Source organism: Tursiops truncatus, chromosome 11, assembly GCF_011762595.2.
Source record: "Tursiops truncatus isolate mTurTru1 chromosome 11, mTurTru1.mat.Y, whole genome shotgun sequence".
NCBI classification, from domain to species: Eukaryota; Metazoa; Chordata; class Mammalia; order Artiodactyla; family Delphinidae; genus Tursiops; species Tursiops truncatus.
In genome coordinates, this window is record NC_047044.1 from 89570904 (window position 1) to 89593406 (window position 22503).

The 22503-nt window shown below is 37.1% G+C and overlaps 1 protein-coding gene and 1 pseudogene across 3 annotated transcripts in view; both read right to left on the reverse strand.

The window, feature by feature from the left end:
• The window catches only part of MGST1 (microsomal glutathione S-transferase 1), a 161477-nt gene that overhangs the window by 47067 nt on the left and 91907 nt on the right, over positions 1-22503 (reverse strand). For 2 of the 3 annotated variants that reach the window (XR_012324511.1, XR_012324510.1), the window contains one exon: positions 2589-2814. The exons of the other annotated variant lie outside the window; for it this stretch is intronic. The gene's annotated coding sequence lies outside the window, so the exon portion shown is untranslated. Of the gene's footprint in view, positions 1-2588; positions 2815-22503 lie in introns of those variants that run through there. 3 annotated transcript variants of the gene reach the window in all.
• Positions 4243-22503, reverse strand: part of LOC141275943 (large ribosomal subunit protein eL43-like) — a 59823-nt pseudogene continuing 41562 nt past the window's right edge.

Below are 22503 nucleotides of genomic sequence, written 5' to 3' on the forward strand. Positions count from 1 at the left end.
AATAAGTTAAATTAATATTTAATTCACAGTTCTGTTTGATATCATAAAAAGTAATGATAAATATGAGTATTTTGGCAACCCGTAATTCTTTAATAGCATTCTCTTATGGAGATAAAATGTTTAAATATTAATTAATTTAGTACTATCAGAACTGCATAGTTATTAGGCATTTCCAAATTTGGAATTTTCATTACACAGGAACTGGGTAATGAAAAAAGAAAACTAAAAGTCCTCCTCTAGTCCTTATAGGGGACAGATCAAATGATATTTTCTAATAATCTGGAGTTGTTTCATAATTGAACACTTAGTAGTCATTTCCAAAATAACAAATATAAGGCTTCATTATGGCCTAGGATTTTCAAGTATATCCACGTCTGTCTCTATACCAAATAGGTTTTCATCACTCAAGTAGCATATGGTAGTAAATGAACCAAAAAGGAACATGTTGCATTATTTTTCTGCATTAAGTGCCGACATTATCTTTTTCACACTGTGTGTGTGGTTTTATGTAATGAGAATCCTTTTAGAGACAGTTTGGAGGTACATGCTCTATTCTAGCTGATACCTTTTTGAAGGAGCCCATTTTCAACGTAACATACAGTGTGTGAATTATGCCCAATCTAATTATCATGCAGTACTTTGGGAATTTACTCCTAAATGGCTGCTATTAACATAAACAAGTCAATTTACATGTCACAGTGAGGTTCAGGTTAAAAGAAAATATATAATGGATTTCTGTATATTTGTGATCTATTTTAACTATGCTTTTATTTAAAAGGAAAAAAAAGAAGATAAATAGATATACTGATTTTTCTCCATATAAACTTTGCTCTTATAATAGCCATATGAATAGTTAGTGGTAGTTTTTACCATCAGTCATATATACTTTTTGAGTGCCTACTATGTGTAAACATTGTTCTGGACAAAGGCCTTCAAAGCAGATAGGTCTCTGCTCTGGCAACAACTACTCTGAACTAATTTTGCCTCAAATCTCTGCAATAACAACTTCAGAAATCTAGAGGAAAAAACACCACCGTCAAAGGGCAGGGATGACTGGCATACAAAGAGGGTATTTTTCCGTTTTGAAATGAGACCTTGTAATATGGAAGAAACCTTAAGTGTAAGGCAAGTTAAATTTTTTTAATAAATTCAAATTTAAAACATTGAAATTGGTTGAAATGTGTCGTTAAACTGATGAAGTCAGCAAGAAGATAGGCACTATGTAGTTAAAGGAGAAAAAATTTACAACATGGATATAGAATCATTAACCCAAATTTTCCTCGATCTTTTAAAATTAGGATGATTTACCAAGCTCAGGGAGGAAGGCCAGAAGGAGTTATAAACATACTTTTCAGAGTGGTAAATAAGTATCATGAAAAAACGTTAGATTAATCTTGATGAGTGAGTCAATTTGAGCATTAAAGATATATGGTTATTCAGTTGTAATGTCTTTTTCCTGGCATTGCACCAGAGCACAGGCTATATTTTCAGGGAATTTAAGTTCTATGGAAGGAGGACATTTGACAAAGAAACATTTCCAAATAAGACAGTCGCAGGATCTCCTTTTCTGGAGGTATGTAGGGAAAAGCATTTTGGTTTTGGCTGTTTCTACAAAGCAGCCACATAAACTGAAAAATAAAACCTCATTCAAGCAAAAATTAGGGGTTCCTCATCTAATTCCAAATAACTGCAGTGGTTATTCTCTCTAGTTTTATCATTATTACATAGACATGTCTCTTGTTCTATCAAAAAGCCCAAGAATGGTTTTGGTTGGTGGCTTTCAAAATCAGAGAACCTTTATATGCACAAAAGCTGAACCTGATTATGACATCAACTTTTAATTACAATCTAAGGGAAAAAAATAAAAGAGAATGTATGTTGGTTGGAAGACCATGAGCTGTTATCAGGGGGTATGACATCTAATTGATTCATCCATTCAATCATTCATTCTTTCAACAAATACTCATCGTGCGTTTACTAAGGTAAGTGGGCAACAAACAAACTTCTTCAAGAAGTCTAACTTACATTCTAGGGCAACAAAATGGAGAGCAAAATAAAGATATTCTCTGCTTCAGGGACTCCGGGTTTGATCATTACAATAATAGCAAGAGGGGGAGAAAGAGGAGGATGAGGCAGAGAAGGAAAAAAGGAAGGAAAAATTAATCTTCGCATATACAGTAAGGCTGAGAACAGCGCTTGTTACCATGAAAAACCTCTTCTTTTCTAGTTTATTGTTGCCTCTGAGTCATCTCAACCAAATATTTTATATTTTCCAACTATAGTGGTTACATTTTGCTTCATTTTCAGCACATTATTTTAATGGCACAACTTTGAATTTTGTTTTGAAACAAAAGCACTGCTACAGGATTAAGCTGCAAGTGTAGTTTTAAGATAGAAGGAGAGTGAACTCGATTTGGAAACAACTTTTCCGGCAACGGTATTTTTTTTAAATTATGAATTATTTAAGAATAAAGTCCAAACTCACTTCTGAAATTATCCCCTAGAATTCTAGCCTCCTTGAGATTTTCAGGATCTCCTTTGTAAAGATCCAAAATGACGATCAAACCCTTTTTACATCTATTCATACCTTTATTATTAAAAAAATAAATAAAAAAAACCTTTTAAACTTGACTGATTTATTTCAAACACTCGTACAACTGAACTAAGAGGGCGGGGAGGGGGGGAGGGAGTGTTTCTCCAGTAGCCTTAAAAAGAATGTAGCGCTATTGTGTTCATAGTTTAATCTGCTGGGATTCCATAACCGAGGAAAGATGGGTGTCAGATCTCCACGCATAATCTTCAGTACATCCGGACCTGAGAAACGGAGGTGGAGAAAACGAAAACAAGATAAAACTGAAGCAAGCTTGCCTTTAACTTTGTAAGAATGTGAATCAAATAGTGTAGGGGAAAAAAAAAAAAGGCGTCATCAGTTTCAGGATTGGGGCTGAGACACCGACTCTAACTAGGTTCCCTGTTTCTGCTCTGTGCAGATACAGCTAATGCACCACTGAAGTGGGAGGCAGGTGGACGGCAAAGCCAGAGAAACTTTTTTTTTTCTCCTCCATCAGATTGAAGTGAGAACAGGAGCCATACTTCGACAAAAAAAATAGAGAAACAAATGGGGACAGAACACCCACAAGTGCAATGGAAGCCCTTCACCCAGTCCTGGTAGAATGTTCTGGATCTGATACCCTCATAGTTAGAGCAAGACAAGTGTCGCCTTCAAGATTAAATATTCTTTTATAGGGAAAAGATATGGCAACCAATACCCCTCACTTCATCCTGCTTGATTAAATGGAGACTAACGATTCAAAGTAAATCACTTTTAGGTATTTAGACGCCAAGTTAAATAAGTAAGTTTTTCATTAGCATAATAAAAACACATGAAAATGCTGTTGTTACCGTACCCAATTTGAAGAAAACACTTAAATGGGAGAGACAATATATCAAAAACTGAAAGTTCCCAAAAAATCACATTAAGAAGTAACTGAATTACTTTTTTGCAGAGTATCCAAAAGACTCTCAGTAAATATAAATTTTAAGAGAATATTTTAAAATAGTTTTAGATGTATTTTCACTGCAACTCTGAACTTTTTTTCTGATGACCCTTTAGATCTTAATACAATCCACGTCCTTATTTTCATCACCTGAGTCTCCTTTTTAAGTCAAACATTGGTTTCAGATTCTAAAAGTGCTGCTTTAATGTTCATAAATAGTGTAACACACTATCTGAAATAGAGATGGGCAGTTCGGTTTCTAGACTGTAGAGATTTTTTGGCTTGTTTCTTTTTCTGTTTGTGTATGAGCTACCTGGCTTACCAGTTACTGGATAAAACTGGCTTTTCAATTACTTGTATTAATACATTTCAATTTATTTTAATCTCATTTCATGTTTTATTTCATCATCCAATCAAACATTTTCTAACTACTTTCTGAATTTGTTACCAAACTTTGATACCAAACATCATTTCCAAACTTTGCTTTTCCTTTTCACTTTACCATATATACAGTGTGAAGGTGCTGTGGTCTTAATTCCATCCTTCTCTCTTGATTTCAGACCATACCTTTAAAGTGTCCTTATTACTTCCTTTTTGTTTCTGTTCCACTTGTTGCTGTTGCTTTCCTGGGTTTGGTCTTAGTTTTTGTTTTTTGATGCTTGTTAACACTGCCTCACTTCGCTGGTTCAAAAAGAACTATTATTTGCTCTATGAGTTTTCTGTTTCTCTCGGTGACTATCAGCTTCTGTTTCCTTTTTTGGGGCAGAAAGGAAAAAGCCTGTGAATGATGGGCTCTGATTTCAAGACTAGCCCTTTAGAGCAACTTTCTAAAGTGCCAACCATTTAATTCAGAATCACTCAGAAATCTTTCAAGGAATGCAGATTCCTTGGATCTCACCTTTTCCTTCCTGGCATAAGATGGATTTTTTTTTCTTCTAAGAAAACAAAGGTTATTCTTAGATAACAGCTCCCAGGTTAGTTCCTTTCTATAATCTATTTCTTTCTCTTTTAGCAGTCACTAAACTTTAGAAATCTCTGAGGATACTTATTGGGGGGGGGTTACATAAATGAATCCACTTATTACAGGCTAGCAGTGTTTCCCATGGTGGAGCTTCTGATCTTTCCATTCCTTCTGTCTTCTGAGGATGGACTTTTCTGTGACTGCAGAAGTGGTATTGTAGGGTCAGTACCACCGGCTACCATTTTCATGCAGGAACCACAGTGCCAGACGCCCACAGCTAGCTCTCCCTCTTGGCTTTGTGACAGAAGGAGCAAGCGTACTTGGTGTGCTGGCTCATTTCAATTTTCTTCACCATTTTCCTGAGGGAGACACCACAACAGGTCCTGTATTTACGGACAATTGCAACCTTCTTGGTGCATTTAGCCTTGTAGCCGTAAATTAGGTCCAAGATCAGAGACCTCTGATGTTTTATCAGTGTTGTTGTTGATGTTGTTATTTTAACGAATAAAAACTATATGATCATCTCAATAGATACAGAAAAAGTGCTTTTGACAAAATTCAACATCATTTATGATAAAAACTCTCCAGAAAATGGGCATAGAGGGAACCTACCTCAACATAATAAAGGTCATATATGACAAACCTACAGCTAACATCATACTAAACAGTGAAAAGCTGAAAGCATTTCCTCTAAGATCGGGGACAAGACAAGGATGATGACTCTCGCTACTTTTATTCAACATAGTTTTTTGTTTTTTTTTTTTTTTTTCGCTGTTCGCTGGCCTCTCACTGTTGCAGCCTCTCCCGCTGTGGAGCACAGGCTCCGGACGCGCAGGCTCAGCGGCCATGGCTCATGGGCCCAGCCGCTCCGCGGCATGTGGGATCTTCCCGGACCGGGGCACGAACCTGTGTCCCCTGCATTGGCAGGCGGACTCTCAACCACTGCGCCACCAGGGAAGCCCTTTTTGATGATAGCCATTCTGACAAATATGAAGTCACCTGGCAACCAACCAGACCAGGGGCCAATCAGCCTACCAGACTGCCCACATAGTTAGCCTGCCACAACAGAAGGACTCACGCAGCCCTCCTAGGGGAAATCTCTGGAATGTATAGCTTGGGTGATGAGAGGGAAGTGCACTGCAGGGACACAGAGGGCACTTCTCCAAGTTCGAGACATGTAACTAACCTACTACATACATAAAAATACCAGTAGCGAAGAATGAACTAATGCCATTTGCAGCAACATGGATGAACCTAGAGATTGTCATACTGAGTGAAATAAGTCAGACAGAGAAAGACAAATATCACTTATACATGGAGTCTAAAAAAATGGTACAAATGAACTTATTTACAAAACTGAAATAGAGTCACAGATGTAGAAAACAAACTTATGGTTACCAAGGGGGAAGGGAGGGAGGCATGAATTGGGATATTGGGATTGACATATTCACACTACTATATACAAAATAGCTAACTAATAAGGATCTACTGCATAGCACAGGGGACTGTTCTCAATACTCTGTAATGACCTATATGGGAAAAGAATCTAAAAAAGAGTGGATATATGTATATGTATAACTGATTCACTTTGCTGTACAGCTGAAATTAACACAAAATTGTAAATCAACAATATTCCAATAAAAATTAAAAAAAATAAAATCCATGTTGTAAAAACAATAAATAAATAAAAATTTTAAATTCTTCCTGTTTAAAAAAAAATACCAATAGCAACTTAGACAAAATGAGGCAGCAGAGGAATGTGTTCCAGATGAAGGAACAAGGTAAAACCCTAGAAGAAGAACTGAGCAAAGCAGAGATAGGCAATCTACCTGAGAAAGAGTGGTCATCATCTTTATACATTAAGGAAGCAAAGCCTTAGAAAAGTATATTTCCCAACACCATACAGCTAGTAAGTATTTGGTACAACCAGAATTTTAACAAATGTTTGTTTTATCTCAAAGTTAATGCTTGTTTGTTGTTGTTGTTGTTTTGTTTCCCTGGTCAAAAAGGTCATATAAATATAGAAAAAGTAAGAATTGTGATGACTTGCCTATGGAACAAATGAATTCTATTTTAGTGAATTAGAAGCCAGTAAATAAGGACCAAAGGCAATCTGGCTTCTGTTTGACGATAATTTTCAACTACACTGTAAATTCTAGACACAGGTTTCTTTAAAATATTGACATGTGCCAATGGAATTTTAGAACATACTTGGATGTCTGGAAAAGGAGACTCTATGTAATATACTAGTAAATGCTTCTAATGGGAAACTGGCTTATATTAATAGCCATCAAGGCCACCTCCCCTGTAAGGTCTCTGAGCGGCAGAGATGCATAACCTGTAAAGGTGATATCATATAATATAACCTTTAATTACAATTAAACATTAATTAAATATTTTTCCAATTTTGTCCATTTCCTTGCAAAGAATTTTATAGATTAGCCTCTTTCTGTTTTCATAGTCCAGCTCTTAAAATTAGTAAGTAATTGCTGTTAGTCTTGTTTAAACTTGTTTGAATACAAAGTGCACAGCGAGATATTATTTTTATGGATATTATGCTTCAAATCAGATATCCTCTCAAAAGAAGGTATCATGAAAATTGAATCTGCCAGACCATCAACATGCATTGCAGAGACATCTAATATTAAAAAATAACAATAAAGGAAATCCTGTGCTTTCCACATGACATATTCTGCATTCATAAGCGTGTAAAGGACAAGCTTCTTTTTTTGTGAGTAATACAATATTTCTTAAAAGCATGCATTTTTATATTCTTTATTGTTAATCAGAGAGCATACTGCTATGATACCATTAACTCACAAGAGATTTCTGACTATATTTTTATATTGATGACACAGTATCCAGCACTAAGCCAGTTGAAAACAACAGGCACCCTCTTATGTTAAAGTGAATTGGAATGATTTGGATCAAAGGCAGAGATATTTAGATCGAGGAACTAAATCCCCCCTTGAGACAATCTATAAAGGTTCCCTTCTAAACCTAGATATTGAAGCTAAAATTAAGCAGTTCTTTTAGCTTAAATAGAATGTGCTCAAGCTGACATAAAGTTTCAGAGACGACTCCTGTCTGTATCCCCCAGAGTTTGAAAATTCTCATGATCTGAAGTTCGAGATGGAACAGATTCTTCAATGTTTGTCTTCAAATGGCCTGTGACTACTTGAGGCTAAGTGGGTACAAAGCTAACCTGAGACAAGAGGTTCTAGGAATTTCCTGACAATATCCCTATTCAAAACTTTGGTCTCTGCCATGGCCAAGTGAGAAGAGTTTTTAAACCAAAATTCTTCTAATCCGTTTTATAAAATTTCTTATTTGTCATTGCTATATCAGGACTTCACCAACTGAAGATGGCCAGAAGCTAAATTCAAAATAATTTAAACCAGCACAATATTGCAAGTCAACTATGCTTCAATTTTTTAAAAAATGGAGTTAAAAACACCTTTTAAACCAGTTTCACAACCTTTACTCTATCAGAGTTACCTGGAGGGCCTGTTAAACTTTTGGACCTATCCCCAAATGTTCTGATGCAGAAATAAGCATTTCTAACAAGTTCTCAGATGAAGTTAACACTGCTGCTCCTGGGGTCACTGACTTGAACAGTAAATAAAAAACAAAAAAAGCTCATGTGATTTTTAAGTCCAGTGGTCCAGGAGTCCTATTGCTGCTTCAGATCTGGGTGGCCCAAAGGGAGGAACTTAAATACTGTAACGAGAGCTCTAACTCTCCAATTATTAGTCAGATTCACTCTGTGTGAGCATTAAGTGGTCTCTGGCACACCCGTAATCATGGTATACAAGATAAGCAAATTCATCGCAAAGGGACAGTCTTACCCAATTCTCTGTAAGGAAAGTTCTGGGGAAGGCTCTGTTTGGTCTTAGCTTATTCACATGCCTATTTCTGGGGGGAAAAAGATGACTGAGCCTAGGGTGAATTGTGATTGTGCAGGTCTAGGCCATGTGCATGGCCATGTGTCCAGAAGAAGTTCCTTCAATAGGCTTGGGCATTTCAATCCTATTTATTTATTTATTTATTTACTTTTAACATCTTTATTGGAGTATAATTGCTTTACAATGGTGTGTTAGTTTCTGCTTTATAACAAAATGAATCAGTTATACATATACATATATCCCTGTATCTCTTCCCTCTTGCGTCTCCCTCCCTCCCACCCTCCCCATCCCACCCCTCTAGGTGGTCACAAACCACCTAGCTGATCTCCCTGTGCTATGCGGCTGCTTCCCACTAGCTATCTATTTTACATTTGGTAGTGTATATATGTCCATGTCCCTCTCTCACTTTGTCCCAGCTTACCCTTCCCCCTCCCCATATCCTCAAGTCCATTCTCTAGTAGGTCTGTGTCTTTATTCCCGTCTTACTCCTAGGTTCTTCATGACCTTTTTTTTTTTTTTCTTAGATTCCATATATATGTGTTAGCATACGGTACTTGTTTTTCTCTTTCTGACTTACTTCACTCTGTATGACAGACTCTAGGTCCATCCACCTCACTACACAAATCACTCTAAAAGAAAGAGGATAGCATGGAATCCTCTTTCTTTTAGAGGGACTCGTGTCCATAAAATTCCTCAGCGCTTCATGTGAGTATGCTTTGGCATGGCAGCTCCTTGGCAGGATGATGCCTGCAAACGTCCGTATCTAGTTTGGAAAGACAGTCTTGACGCTATAGCCCTGGGACCTACACGTAAATATAGAGTTTAAATTACCTTAATGGCAATTTTTTAATCCTTAGTAATGTTCTAATTATGACAGTAGCAAATTTTAAACAGTCTCTGACGGTGTTATTACCAGTCCAGAGAAGAAAGAACTCAAACAATATGAAAATTGGTGATGCAGATGAACACAGACTTGTAGTTCAACAGTTCGACTGATTTCTCTCCTAAGCATAAGGTAAATTCGTTCACATTCAGAGGCTCTTTAAATGACATGATTTAATGTGACTAAAAGATGTACAGATGGCACTACACTGCCTCTACTGGGAGGAGAGGTCAGACAGCAATTGGCTCTAACACAACCCATCCTAATGTATACCTACAAGCTGCCACATCAGGGTCCATCCTTCCAAGAGCCTGTTAGGTGAAATAATCGAGCACTGTGACAGTACTCCCCAGATGCAGGAAAACATGGTGACATTAATGCTACCCTGAGTAATGTCAGACACTCACAGAATGACTATTCAGGAGCAAGTTTTTAAAAATTGATTACCTCTTTATTTGCCTAATAAGAAACCAAATATTATAGAATATAAAAAAGAATATATATAGGTATATATATAAAACAGAATCACTTTGCTGTACAGCAGAAATTAACACAACATTGTAAATCAACTATACTTCAATTAAAAAATAATTTTTTAATTTAAAAAAGAAAGCAAATACTATAAATATTAGGTGAGAAATCTAATATGAATCCAGCATCCTACCGATCGTTGAATTTTTTCATAGGAGCACTGAAGGATGACATTTAAAATCACAGCAACATTGGTATTTATACTTTTAATACATATTATCAAATGTAATTTGTATACTACATACTTTAAATAATAAGAATGAGAGAATTAGACCAATCAAACAACACAAAATTCCATTGATATAGATAAAGGATAGTTGGTACTACCTTGATATTCTAAACTCAAACTTGGCCTCATAAACTAATGAGTGCCTTATGGAAAATGACTATTGAAACACTGTGGCTTTCAAAATATTAAAGACCAGAAAAAGGTCATTGTCAAGAAGAAAAAGTTACTGATCATTTATTTCATGAAAGAATCTGTACAAAATACAGGTGTGCAAGGACCAAAGAGACACATTCATTAGGCAGAATATGACTACATATAATTCCATCTAAAAGAAATGTTAAATTTGGTGATATGATTTGTGATGGAAGTAGCCCAACCTACAGTTGCATCTGAAAAGCAAAATGTAAAATACTTAAATTTTCCATTTTAGAAGCAATGCCTCTTCCAACTAACAGGAGATAAGGGGCATGTTCTCCTACCTCCTCATTATTGAAGAGAGAAAAATGGACAATGAAAGGCAAAACGAGACCTGGAGAGGACAAGTGACTACTGAGAATCGCCAAAGAAACTAGCAGTAGAATTAGAACAAGAATACAGGTCTTGTCTACCAGATCTGTTCTCATTCTACCATAACGTTCTTCTATGTCTCAGCCATCTGCTTGTGGGCTAACTTAAAACAATTAATTACAGTACTTAGGATTATTAAGTACTGTGATCATTTACTTCCAGCTCCCAGTCAACAAGCTGTGACGTATTTTCAGTTCCATTTTGTACATAAGGTAATTGGGATCAGGTGATATGTCAAATACTAAACATCTGGTTGGTTTTGAAAGAAAGACCGTAAGTCAGATCTCCTTTTTCTGCTGCAGTATGTTGTCTTTCAAAATAACTGTGCCCCTAACTGGGCTTGAACCACCAACATAGCAATTAAAAGCAAAACATATAAATAATTGTAAAGAGATTTTGGTTAAAGCTCACGTTACAGGAGATGTTCAACTTCATACTCTCTTAGAGCCACTCCCCTCATTCTTTTAAATTCTGTTGGTTACTGTGATATTGCTAAATAAATTGTTCAATCTCTCATTTCTTAATTCATTAGCAATAAAATATATTTTCAACTTCCTGGTACTGAAGGTGGGAATGTAAGTCACATTCTTTCATTTCTCTTTAGCCCATTCTCCAGGCAATTTAAAAATTATTAGTTAAATGCTTCCATCATTCCCATTGTAACTGTAAATAGTATATTTAAACCTCTAGTACTTGTTCCAGCAATTATAGATGGTATGACTCCAGTGGTGTCTCTGCTATATTAAGATGATGTTAATACACTTACTCTTTTCTTCCTGTCTCCTCTTTAGCCCCTTCATCATATCTATAATTACCCATTGCATCTCTGTGCTTCACTGAGATAGGCCATCATTGACTGTATTGTCTTTATCTAGTTTTGATATCAAAATATGCTAATCTGATAAAAGCTAGTTGGAAAGTCTCTCCTCCTTTTCTCTTCTCTGGAAGAGTATATGCAAGATTGAAATTATTTGTTCCTTGAATATTTGGTAGAATTCAACTATAAAATTATCTGGGTTTATTGTTTTTTTGTAAAAAAAATCTGATTTCTTTTATTGAAAAACCTGTTCTGGTTTACATGCTCAGCTGAAGGTGAATATCCAGACCTCACACACAACTGGTCTTCTGGAACAGCTTTTCCTGGGAAGACTTCACAGAAGCTAACCTGAGTTTCCACCATTGTTCTATGTAGTCTGGAGCAGTATACAGGATCTTGCCAGGCTATACATCAAATATCCATACGAGAAACCCCGGTCCCTAGGCTTCGAAGTTTTTAAGTTGCATGATTAGGGAAGAACTAGCCTCCTTGGTGAAAGCACAGAAGAGTCTATAACAGCAAAAAGATATGGTAGCTTCTTCAGCATTCATGGTGTGGAAGAGATGTGATCAAGAGCTGGCATTCAAGCCCTGAAATTACAGCAGTGTGATCAAGCGGAACCTTTGTGCCCTGTACTTTATGACCACCTTAGCTTTTAAAGATTGGGGAGCACCAACTTCTTCCCTGGTCGGAATCCCAAAACTTGTGATTCAGCTACATGATATGATGAACCAGCATCCCGATCTGCTCTGTCAGCATTCTTCCAGAACTGATTATATTAAGCACGAGGCTCTGATCAGTTTTCATGGAATTTTCCTTGAGACCAGACTCCTTTTCTGGGAAAGCCAGGCCGTAGGAAATGAGTCTTGGACAAGTTGACCCTTACCTCTTAGGTTTTCTGTTTTTTCTTAAATCACTTTTTCTAAATAGCTTTTTTTAAAGGAATTTATTTCATTGAATTTATCAAATTTCTTAGGACAAAATTTTCATACTATTCACATTATTTTTTTATTTTTATTTTTTTCGGTACACGGGCCTCTCACTGTTGTGGCCTCTCCTGCTGCGGAGCACAGGCTCCAGACGCGCAGGCTCAGCAGCCATGGTCCACGGGCCCAGCCACTCCGCGGCATGTGGGACCCTCCCGGACCGGGGCACGAACCCGTATCCCATGCATCGGCAGGCAGACTCTCAACCACTGTACCACCAGGGAAGCCCTTCACATTACTTTTTAAATTTCTCCTTTTAAGAAAATTAATTTGCCAATTATTTATTTTATGTTTTTCAAAGAAGCAGATTTTTAACTTTGTTTTTCTATGACTGTAGCTTGTTTTTACATTCACTGATTTCATTTCCCTAACAAATGTTGACTGAGTTCCAACTATTGGCTAAGCATTCTTCTAGGTACTGGGAAAAAATAGTTTAAAAATCCCTCATGTAGGGTCTTCCCTGGTGGCACAGTCGTTGAGAATCTGCCTGCTAATGCAAGGGACATGGGTTCGAGCCCTGGTCTGGGAGGATCCCACATGCCGCGGAGCAACTAGGCCTGTGAACCACAATTACTGAGCCTGCGTGTCTGGAGCCTGTGCTCCGCAACAAGAGAGGCCGCGACAGTGAGAGGCCTGCGCACCGTGATGAAGAGTGGCCCCCACTCGCCACAACTAGAGAAAGCCTTCACACAGAAACGAAGACCCAACACAGCCAAAAATAAATTAATTAATTAATAAACTCCTACCTCCAACATCTTCTTAAAAGAAAAAAAATCCCTCATGTGATCAAATATGCCATTCTAATGTAAATAACACAAACATGTAAGGTATATTCTGTGTTAAATGGGATATATTCAATGGAGAAAAATATATCAGAGTAGAGGAGTTAAGAAGAATGAGAACAGAGGTGTAATTTTGTAAAAGGGAGTCGAGAAAGGCCTCATAGAGAAGATCACATTGGGGAAAGACCTGAATAAGAGCAGGAAATGAACCATGTTTCTCTCAGAAAAGCATTGTATGTGGAAGTGTCAGCATGCTCCTGGTGTGAGAGCAATGTTTGGTGTTTTTGAGGTTCATCAGAATCCTTGTGTGACTGGTGTGGAGGAAGCAAAAGAGAAAGAAGGGAATGAGAGGGAGATGTTTGCTCTTACTTCATTATTCCTTTTCTTCTACTTTCTTTGGATTTAGTTTGATGATACTTTTTCTAATTTCTTTTTTGGGCCTCTCACTGTTGTGGCCTCTCCCGTTGCGGAGCACAGGCTCCAGACGCGCAGGCTCAGCGGCCATGGCTCACGGGCCCAGCCGCTCCGTGGCATGTGGGATCTTCCCGGAGCGGGGCACGAACCCGTGTCCCCTGCATCGGCAGGGGGACTCTCAACCACTGCGCCACCAGGGAAGCCCTAGTTTTTCTAATTTCTTGAGTTGAATACTTTGCACAATAATTTTTAGGTTTTTGTCTTTACTAATATAAGTATTTGGGACTACACATTTTCCTCAAAATACATGACTTTTGCTACATTAGTTGCATTTTATATTTTATGCTTATTATTTTGTTACAATAATAGTCCAATGTCATTCTGACAGGTGTGAGGTGATATCTCATTGTTGTTTTGATTTGAATTTCTCTGATGATTAGCAATGTTGAGCATCTTTTCATGAGCCTGTTGGCCATCTATATGTCTTCTTTTGCAAGATTTTTATTCAGGTCTTCTGCCTGTTTTTAAATCAAGCTGTTTGTTTTTTGAAACTGAGTTGTATGAGCCGTTTATGTATTTTGGGTATTAACCCCTTTTTGGACATACCATTTGCAAATATTTTCTCCCATTCAGAAGGCTGTCTTTTCATTTTTTCAATGGTCTCTTTTAATGTGCAAACGTTTTCAAGTTTAATTAGGGCCCATTTGATTATTTTTGCTTTTGTTTTCTTTGCCTGAGGAGACAGATTCAAAAAAATATTGCTAAGACTTAAGTCAGAGAGTGTTCTGCCTATGTTTTCTTTTAAGAGTTTTATAGTTTTTGGTCTTTGATTTAAGTCTTTAATCCATTTTTAGTCTCTTTTTATATATAAAGTGAGAAAATGTTCTAATTTCATTCTTTTACATGTAGCTGTCCAGTTTTCCCAGCACCGCTTATTGAGGACACTGTCTTTTCCCCCATTTTATATTTTGCCTCTTCTGTCATAGCTTAATGGACCATATGTGCATGGGTTTATTTCTGGGCTCTCTATTCTGTTCCATTGATCTCTGCATCTGTTTTTGTGCCAATACCATACTGGTTTTCTTTTTTTAACTTTTTGTTTTATATTGGAGTATAGTCAATTAACAATGTTATATTAGTTTCAGTTGTACAGCAAAGTGATTCAGTTATACATATAGCTGTATCTATTCTTTTTCAAATTCTTTTCCCATTTAGGTTGTTACATAATATTGAGCAGAGTTTCCTGTGCTGTACATTAGGTCCTTGTTAGTTAATCATTTTAAATATAGCAGTGTGTACATGTCAATCCCAAAGTACCATACTGTTTTGATTACTGTAGCTTTGTTGTATAGTCTGAAGTCAGGGAGCCTGATTGGCTCTTATTTTTGAAATTAAGCTTCCATGAATTTAAACTTGCTGCCATTACATGATTGCTTTTTCAATCTCTATGGCTGACTGGGAGTTCATGGAGACTAGAGCATCATCTTAATCACCTTGTTTCCAGAGTAAAATAAGATACCTAATGTATAGTAGATCCTCAAAATAGATATTTGTTGGGTGAGTAGAGTTTATTATTGCCACCATTGTTCTATTTATTGATTTTCTAGATTGCATTCTCTTTTTTTCTCTTGGCTATTTGTTTTTCTATTGTTGGTTTATTATTTGCTTCCCTGTCAGGAAAAACAAAACAACCTTATAAAAAGGTTTTGTGACTACTTAGAAATCAGATTTTTAGGTGTTTCTTTGTAAGTTTCTTCTATTTGTAGTATCTAACTGAACAAAACAACCTTATAAAAAGGTTTTGTGACTACTTAGAAATCAGATTTTTAGGTGTTTCTTTGTAAGTTTCTTCTATTTGTAGTATCTAACTGACTGGGAATTCAGTTCTGCTTTATAAAAATGAGAAGATTTGTTTTAATTTTTGTTAATGTTGTGCTTTTAAGAGAATAAGAGGAGAAGTAAACCCCAAAAACACAGAAGGCTAAAGACTGATTTTCGGAAAACCCTTACAAATGAATATTTTTTAAAGAACTGGGATATTTAATATGAAATTTATATGTTTACAATGCTGCGTTGCTGATCCTGTCCATTTCCCCAAGTACCATTAAACTTGGCTAACATCAAAAAGTCTTTTGTGAGAAGTTTATCTATGACAGCAGGTAAGCAAAATGAGTTCCATCTCTAGGACAATATGATGGAAGAGGGGCAGCTTGAACAGGGTACCAAAATGACTCATAAGCTGAACTACTTTGAAAGAGGCAAAAATCTCAAATAGGACATTCCTTCTTGCACTGGACTTTCCACTAAACATTAAATAAAGATTGAATCCAATCTTTCTTAGATTTTAAGAGGCAGTTGACAGTTGAGCATTAGTTAGCTGTAGAAAAGAATGAAGAAGTGTCTATGATTGTTCAAATGCAGTTGAGTAGTAGAGAAGTAAGTTAGTAGGTTTGCAACAAAACAAAACAAGACAACTAAAATACATACTTGGAAGACACTTGTTTGTATTAACCTTTTGGGAAGCTGGTAAAATTAACATTAAGAATGATTCAGTTTATACTGCACAGAAAGGAAAAAACAAATTTGGAACTAAAAACGGTTTCATGCATTTAACTTGTCTTTAAATTTAAAAATTTACATGTTATTTTTTAGGTTATATGAATAAGACAGATGCTACTTGTGAGCTCTGGGTGTTCAAAGAAAATAGCTGGTAATCTACTTAGCTGAGGACAATAAGTTTTACCTTATGCTCAGAAAAAATCAGGAAGATACTTTTACCAATTTTACCAAAACAGCAGGATAAACTTCAAACTAATCTTTCTCTTTTAGAAAAACCACATGTAAAAGTGAATGAATATAAAATCTTAATATAATTCCCTAGATTTGAAGAGCATCTTTCTTCCAAGAGCTTAAAGCAATTTGCTTTATGTTCTTATTCAGTCTAGAAACTCTTCTGTGACGAAGATATGCATTAGACAAATATATGCATAGACAAATATGTGTTTTTGCCCTCATTCTATGAATAGGAGAATTAATACTTGCTAGATTAAGACTGATTGGCTCAAGATTACAAAACTACATCTAGATCTCCTGGTTTCATGGCCAGATCTCTTTCCAAAGACTTTATTTACACTTTAAGCAATGCAGAAATCCCCTTTTCTCCCACTTGATTTCAATGAATGACCTTGACTGCTTGTCAGGCAGATGCCATGCTGTCTTCTAAAAACTAGATTCTTTCTCCCTTCCATATTTCCATCCATGTGGAATGCCCTTTCTCCCTTTGATGTATTCAAATCCTTCCTTCAGGTCCCACCTCATCTAAAACTTATCCTCTGACTAAAGAGGCTCAACTTCAGTTGGTTCAACCAAAAAAATGACTACATTCAACCAATGTGTTTAACCAACCATAACCATGATTCTGCTATGGTAACAATATCAGCATATTTCAGAAGAAATTACACCATTAACTTGTCTTCTTTGAGGACAGGGACCATGTCTTAGTCATTCCTGTTTATTCAGTCCCTACATAGGGCCAGAAATACAGTAGACAATGAGTGTAAATGCTTGCTGAGAGAAGGTTGCTGTATAGACAGTGTTGATATATTGTCGTTTCTGAATATTTATGGAATAGTTGAAATATAGAACAACAACTATTATTATACACTTATGTTAATATGTTTAAATCACAGAGCACAATATCAATTCAGTTGATGGTAAATAAAGCTGGCAACTACCTCACAACCACTGCTGGCTCCCTGCCCATCCTGCAATGTCTTTGATGTCTGTCAACTAGGTTATGATGGTTAAAGATGTGAGGAGTCTTTTTAGTTGTGCCCTCACCACATCACACCACTACTTAGTCTCTAGCTAAGTCTCTTGCTAACCCATTCCCTGGGGTTATCCCCCTTTCCACTCTTTTGGTTATTCTCCACCAGCTGCTTGTATATTACCAAGTCCTCACTGGATTTGGAGCAGGGATACAAGAGTGGAGGCATGTGGTGGTAGATTGTTAGATGGCAGTTGAGGTATCTGCTTCGTCTTTCTGGCCATGATCATTTTTTCCTCCCTTTTCCAATATCTTCAACTCTTCTGAACTGTCAGACAGGAATTAGAGTTTTCCAGGTGGTTATGGGTTTTCCGTTTTACTGTACCATTTGACCTGTGGCTCTCTATGTACCTAACAAGGAATCAGACACATAGTAGATGCTTGGTAAACACTAATTAACTCATCAGCCCCCTGGAAAGGGAGTTCAACAGAGGCACCTCTGAAATACCAGAAGGAAGAGCCAAGGTGACTGATGTTAATAAGAATTTCTATTCATCCCCCAAATCAGCAATAGAATTGCTCTTTCCAAAATCAATTCTTAACCAACATAAACCCAATCTAGCAAGCCATATTTCTATTTAGTTCAATTGCTGTCTATTCTACTCCTCTTAGAAGCATAAAAAATGCTTTTTAGTAGGAATCACAGAACCATACACTTCCTACTTTTCCAGCTTCTTGGCTAACTGGAATAGGAAAACAGAAATGGTATTGCCATTAAAACTGAAGTTATGTAAGAGATACTGAGATCATCAAAAGCACTGGGATTCATTTATCTATGAATAATTAAGAATCAAGTTTAAAAAGTGTGTTTTAAAAGATGGCAGATCCCCAATAGCTTAGAAACTTCAGCAGTTGCATTTTTAAAATTATGTTCATCAGCCTTAATACAAAAGACAAAGCTTTCAAACAGAACTCATTGATTCTCTTACTCTTCCTTTTCACTGTTCATTAAAAAAAAATAGGTGTGGGAGTCTCTCACCCATTTTTATGAACATTCTTTAACATTCATTGAACAATTCATGTATATGCTAAGCCTTGTTAGGGAGATAGCATTGGTTTTGCATTTTCCACGGTCTTGCAAAGGCACCTTCTGAGACATTTGTTACTGTAATCCATAAATGGATCATGATTGTACCCTTTGTTTCACCTTAAGCCCAAAGCAGCTCAAGTTAAATGCCAAGCTTCTCTGAGTTACAAATTTAGAATCTCTCCCAGGTGCTTGCTCGCAGGGTGCATTAGCCCACTGCCCGGGTTGATTAGCACGCTCTCTCCAAGTAGTATATTGACTACCATATGCGCTTATCCTTTATCATACTTATATTCATTTTATTCTTATCCCAATAACGACAGCTTTCATGTAAAATGAAAGGAGAAAATGCGATTAATTTCTCAGTACACCTTTCACATCATGCACAAGCACACGGGCTTCTGAATCAAACACGTGTCTTCTCTGAATTTGGATTTTAGTCTCATTATTATTATTGCTCTCATTCAAAAATAATCTGAAGATAACCATTTGTTGTGTCTTCAGAAATGGTCAAGCAATAAAGCTGGCAGTGGGGTAGGGACAGCAAGGAAAGGGGATAGAGGTTTCTGATTTGTCAGTGAGGGGAAAAGCAATGACAATGGAAAATTAAGCCAGTCATCTGGCCTAAGACAATGCTTGTTTTCAAGCTTAATCATTGGAGAATATATCAGAGGTATGTATTCAGCTTTGGAGTCAAGTAATTTTGAAAGTCCATTTTGGTGTGGATAGCCAAGAGCCTTAACAAGTTTGAATGAAATCCAACAAGGGCAAACTCTTTTAAGTATGTATTCTATTGGTTCAGAAATAACAGGGTGGATGGCAGGTGGTAATGCAACTCCCCTCTCAGGAAATCTCAAATTAGAGATCTTCCTTACAGTTCTTCACCTGGAGCTGCAAAGACACTTTTGCATGTCCTGTCAATTTAATGACATTTTTCCTTCTTGCTATGGGGCATACAATGGTTAAACAGAAAACAATTTTTGAGCAGCTGCCGCAAGTAGGATGGGAAGGATGAGAAGATGTTTACTGGTGTTACTCAAGGAATGTCATGGTGTTTATAGTTAACAGTCCGCGAAGGATGCCTTTCCAACTGGAACTTGCTCAGGAGGGATCCTTTCTGTGGAAGGTTGTGGAACAAATCTCTCACTCTGGTCCGGGAGGGCACAGAATGCTCAGGTTAGACACAGAGCTGCTGAGCACCTTATTTCCCTATAGAAATAAGATGACAGAGATTGCTACTTACAATTAACTTGAGGCCACTGCATTCTTCATGATTTGCTAATAGCAAATAGCAGCACAGACCATGAAGCAAGGACATGACCAGTCAAAACACACAGAACACAGTCGAGAATGGTGTCGGAGGAATGTCAGCGATGCCGGAAAACTGAGAAGCTAGCTAGAAATCCACAAAATGGCTCTCATCAGTTCTTAGAGAGGAATATGAAAAATTAGTATGAGAAGCCCAAAGTATTACTTTTATAATTGCATATATTTATGCTTAATTTAATTCACAGTATAGTGAATAGAATTCTCCTTCCAGAGTGTGTGGTCAGACATGCCAAAACTTTCTTTGGCTGTGTTCCTAATGCCCTCCATTTAGAGCAGGGTTTCTTAACCATAGCATGATGGATATTTTGGACCAGAAAATTCTTTTTGTGGGTGGAATGCCCTGTACATTGTAGGACGTTTAGCAGCATCCTAGGCCTCTACCCACTTTATGTCAGCACTAACCCCATGGGAGTGACAATAAAACATCTCTAGACATTGCCAAATGTCCCGGGGAGGGAGGGATGCAGAGACTAGATTGCTCCCTTTGAGAACCACTGATTTAGACGGATATATAAGCCTTATCTTATACTAAAGTCAAGATTCTAGCCGACAGATTTGAAAATTGTCTAGTAGAAGTATGGATGGAATCTTGGCAAGGTTTATTTCTGACTATACATGCTTCATGTAAAAGGCAGGGATTGATTTCAGCTAGAAGAAACATTTGTGCTAAGGAAGTTCTTTTTGCCTTCATGGAAAAACTAACCTACAAAATGTAAGGAGTTAAGGAACTGACTCAAGGATTTCCAGATGTCATCGGAGCTTGGCTCAAAGTAAACATTCCATCACTTATTTTCGGAAGGGATGACGTTTTTTTAGTTTGTTTTTGGCTTTTTTTTTTTTTTTTTTTTTTTGGCCTCTCCATTTGCTGCCAGTTCAGTACAAAGCCAATTGAAATAAACCATTTTCAACTGCTTACCTACTTAAAGAGCATTTTTAAAACTCATTAACCCTGTAAGCATCTCCATCTGGTTATTTTTAGTTATCCATGGCCATGTAGGATTTCACTATTCCCCAATAAGGATAAAAACAAATTAAAAAAAATATCTCCAAAGACACTAGCCACTTCAGGAAGAGTTTATTAAATTAGCAGTTGAGGGGGTTCCTTGGTGGCGCAGTGGTTGAGAGTCCGCCTGCCGATGCAGGGTATACGGGTTCGTGCCCCGGTCCGGGAGGGTCCCACATGCCGCGGAGCGGCTGGGCCCGTGAGCCATGGCCGCTGAGCCTGCGCGTCCGGAGCCTGTGCTCCGCAGCGGGAGAGGCCACGACAGTGAGAGGCCCGCGTACCGGAAAAAAAAAAATTAGCAGTTAGCACATCAGCACCTTGGAGGGTGGAAATGTCATGTGATAGATACCATCTCCAGCCTCTAAGACTCACCGTTTTTCAGCTCAGGTAAGTAATCAGTTGTGCAGGTATTTGCCCAAATTATTTAAAACTCTTGATTTCTAAATATTGAGAAGGTCTAGTTCAAAACAGGTGGTCACATTGTTTGTGGTATTCATAGTTTGGGCAGTATTGCTAATTAACAGATTCATTTTGACCCTCAATTTTTTTCTTGGTTGTCAAGGAGGTAAGAGAAAAGCTGTTTTATAAGTATCTTTTATGGGCCAGGTGAGAAGTTGGCTGACAGATTTTATGCACTTAGAATTACTCGAGGGATTAAAGTAGTCTTAGAGAAGAATGTGCATAATTTATATAATCTCAGAGGAAAGTCTTTTATATTCGCTTAGGGAGAGGCAAGGAACGGATGAACAGAGGAGATGGGCTTAGGGAACACCAGGAATTTGATATGACTGGAGCATTAGAGAGGTATGTGTGTGTGTGTGTGTGCATGTGTGTGTGTGAGTGTGTGTTCATTTGAGCTCTACACTTGGTAAGTATTCTGTTCATTGCATCTACCTATAACTTCAGAGATGTATCAAGGATGAATTTGTCTCTGTAATAGTTTTTCCACAACACTGGTGAGTTGTCAGGGAAGATACAAATTTGTAAGCCTATATTCTGGTCCACCCATTAATCACTCAGCATAGGATTATTCTGCTACCATCAATGGTAAATTTAGTATCAAATTAGATAGCGTTAGATTGTCTTCTGGACCTGTAAGCTGAACCTTTGTAGTAAATACATTTTTATCTAGACTTTGAACTACAAGCCAAAATTAAAGGTTTGGATTTTTTTGTTTGGTTTGGTTTTCTGTTTTTTTGTTTTTTGCTGTACAGCCCAAATTTCTCCCTATTTTCCTCATATGTAAAAATCACAGCATTAAAAAACTGAGCGTTAGTTGCATAAGAAAATTTTGTATACAGAAATACCATAGATAATTACCATTCACTAAAATAATTTTAACAAAACTGGTTAGCTTATTGATTGATAAAAATATTAATAAAATAAACAGGTAAGGGTGATTCAATTTTAACACCCCGTAGTGTAAGATTACCAACTGAGAAAACAATGATTCCCCTAAATAATGGTTTGTGTTCATGTTGTATATTTCTGCTGTTCTCCAATGTCCTCAATATCGGTCACTGCCGGAGGCAAGTGTTAGACAAGACAGACAAATGGTCTGATCTAGAATGGCAAATTCTATGTTTCCTTAATACAGTCTCCTGGAATGACAGCAGTTATGTATTTTTAAGTCGGCTCTTCCATTATGGCGATAAATGGTTATTTAAATACAGTCAGGTTCAAATTACACTAGTGGAAAATGCAGCAGGAAAAAGTATCAAAGACAAAGAACTTTTAAATAAATCT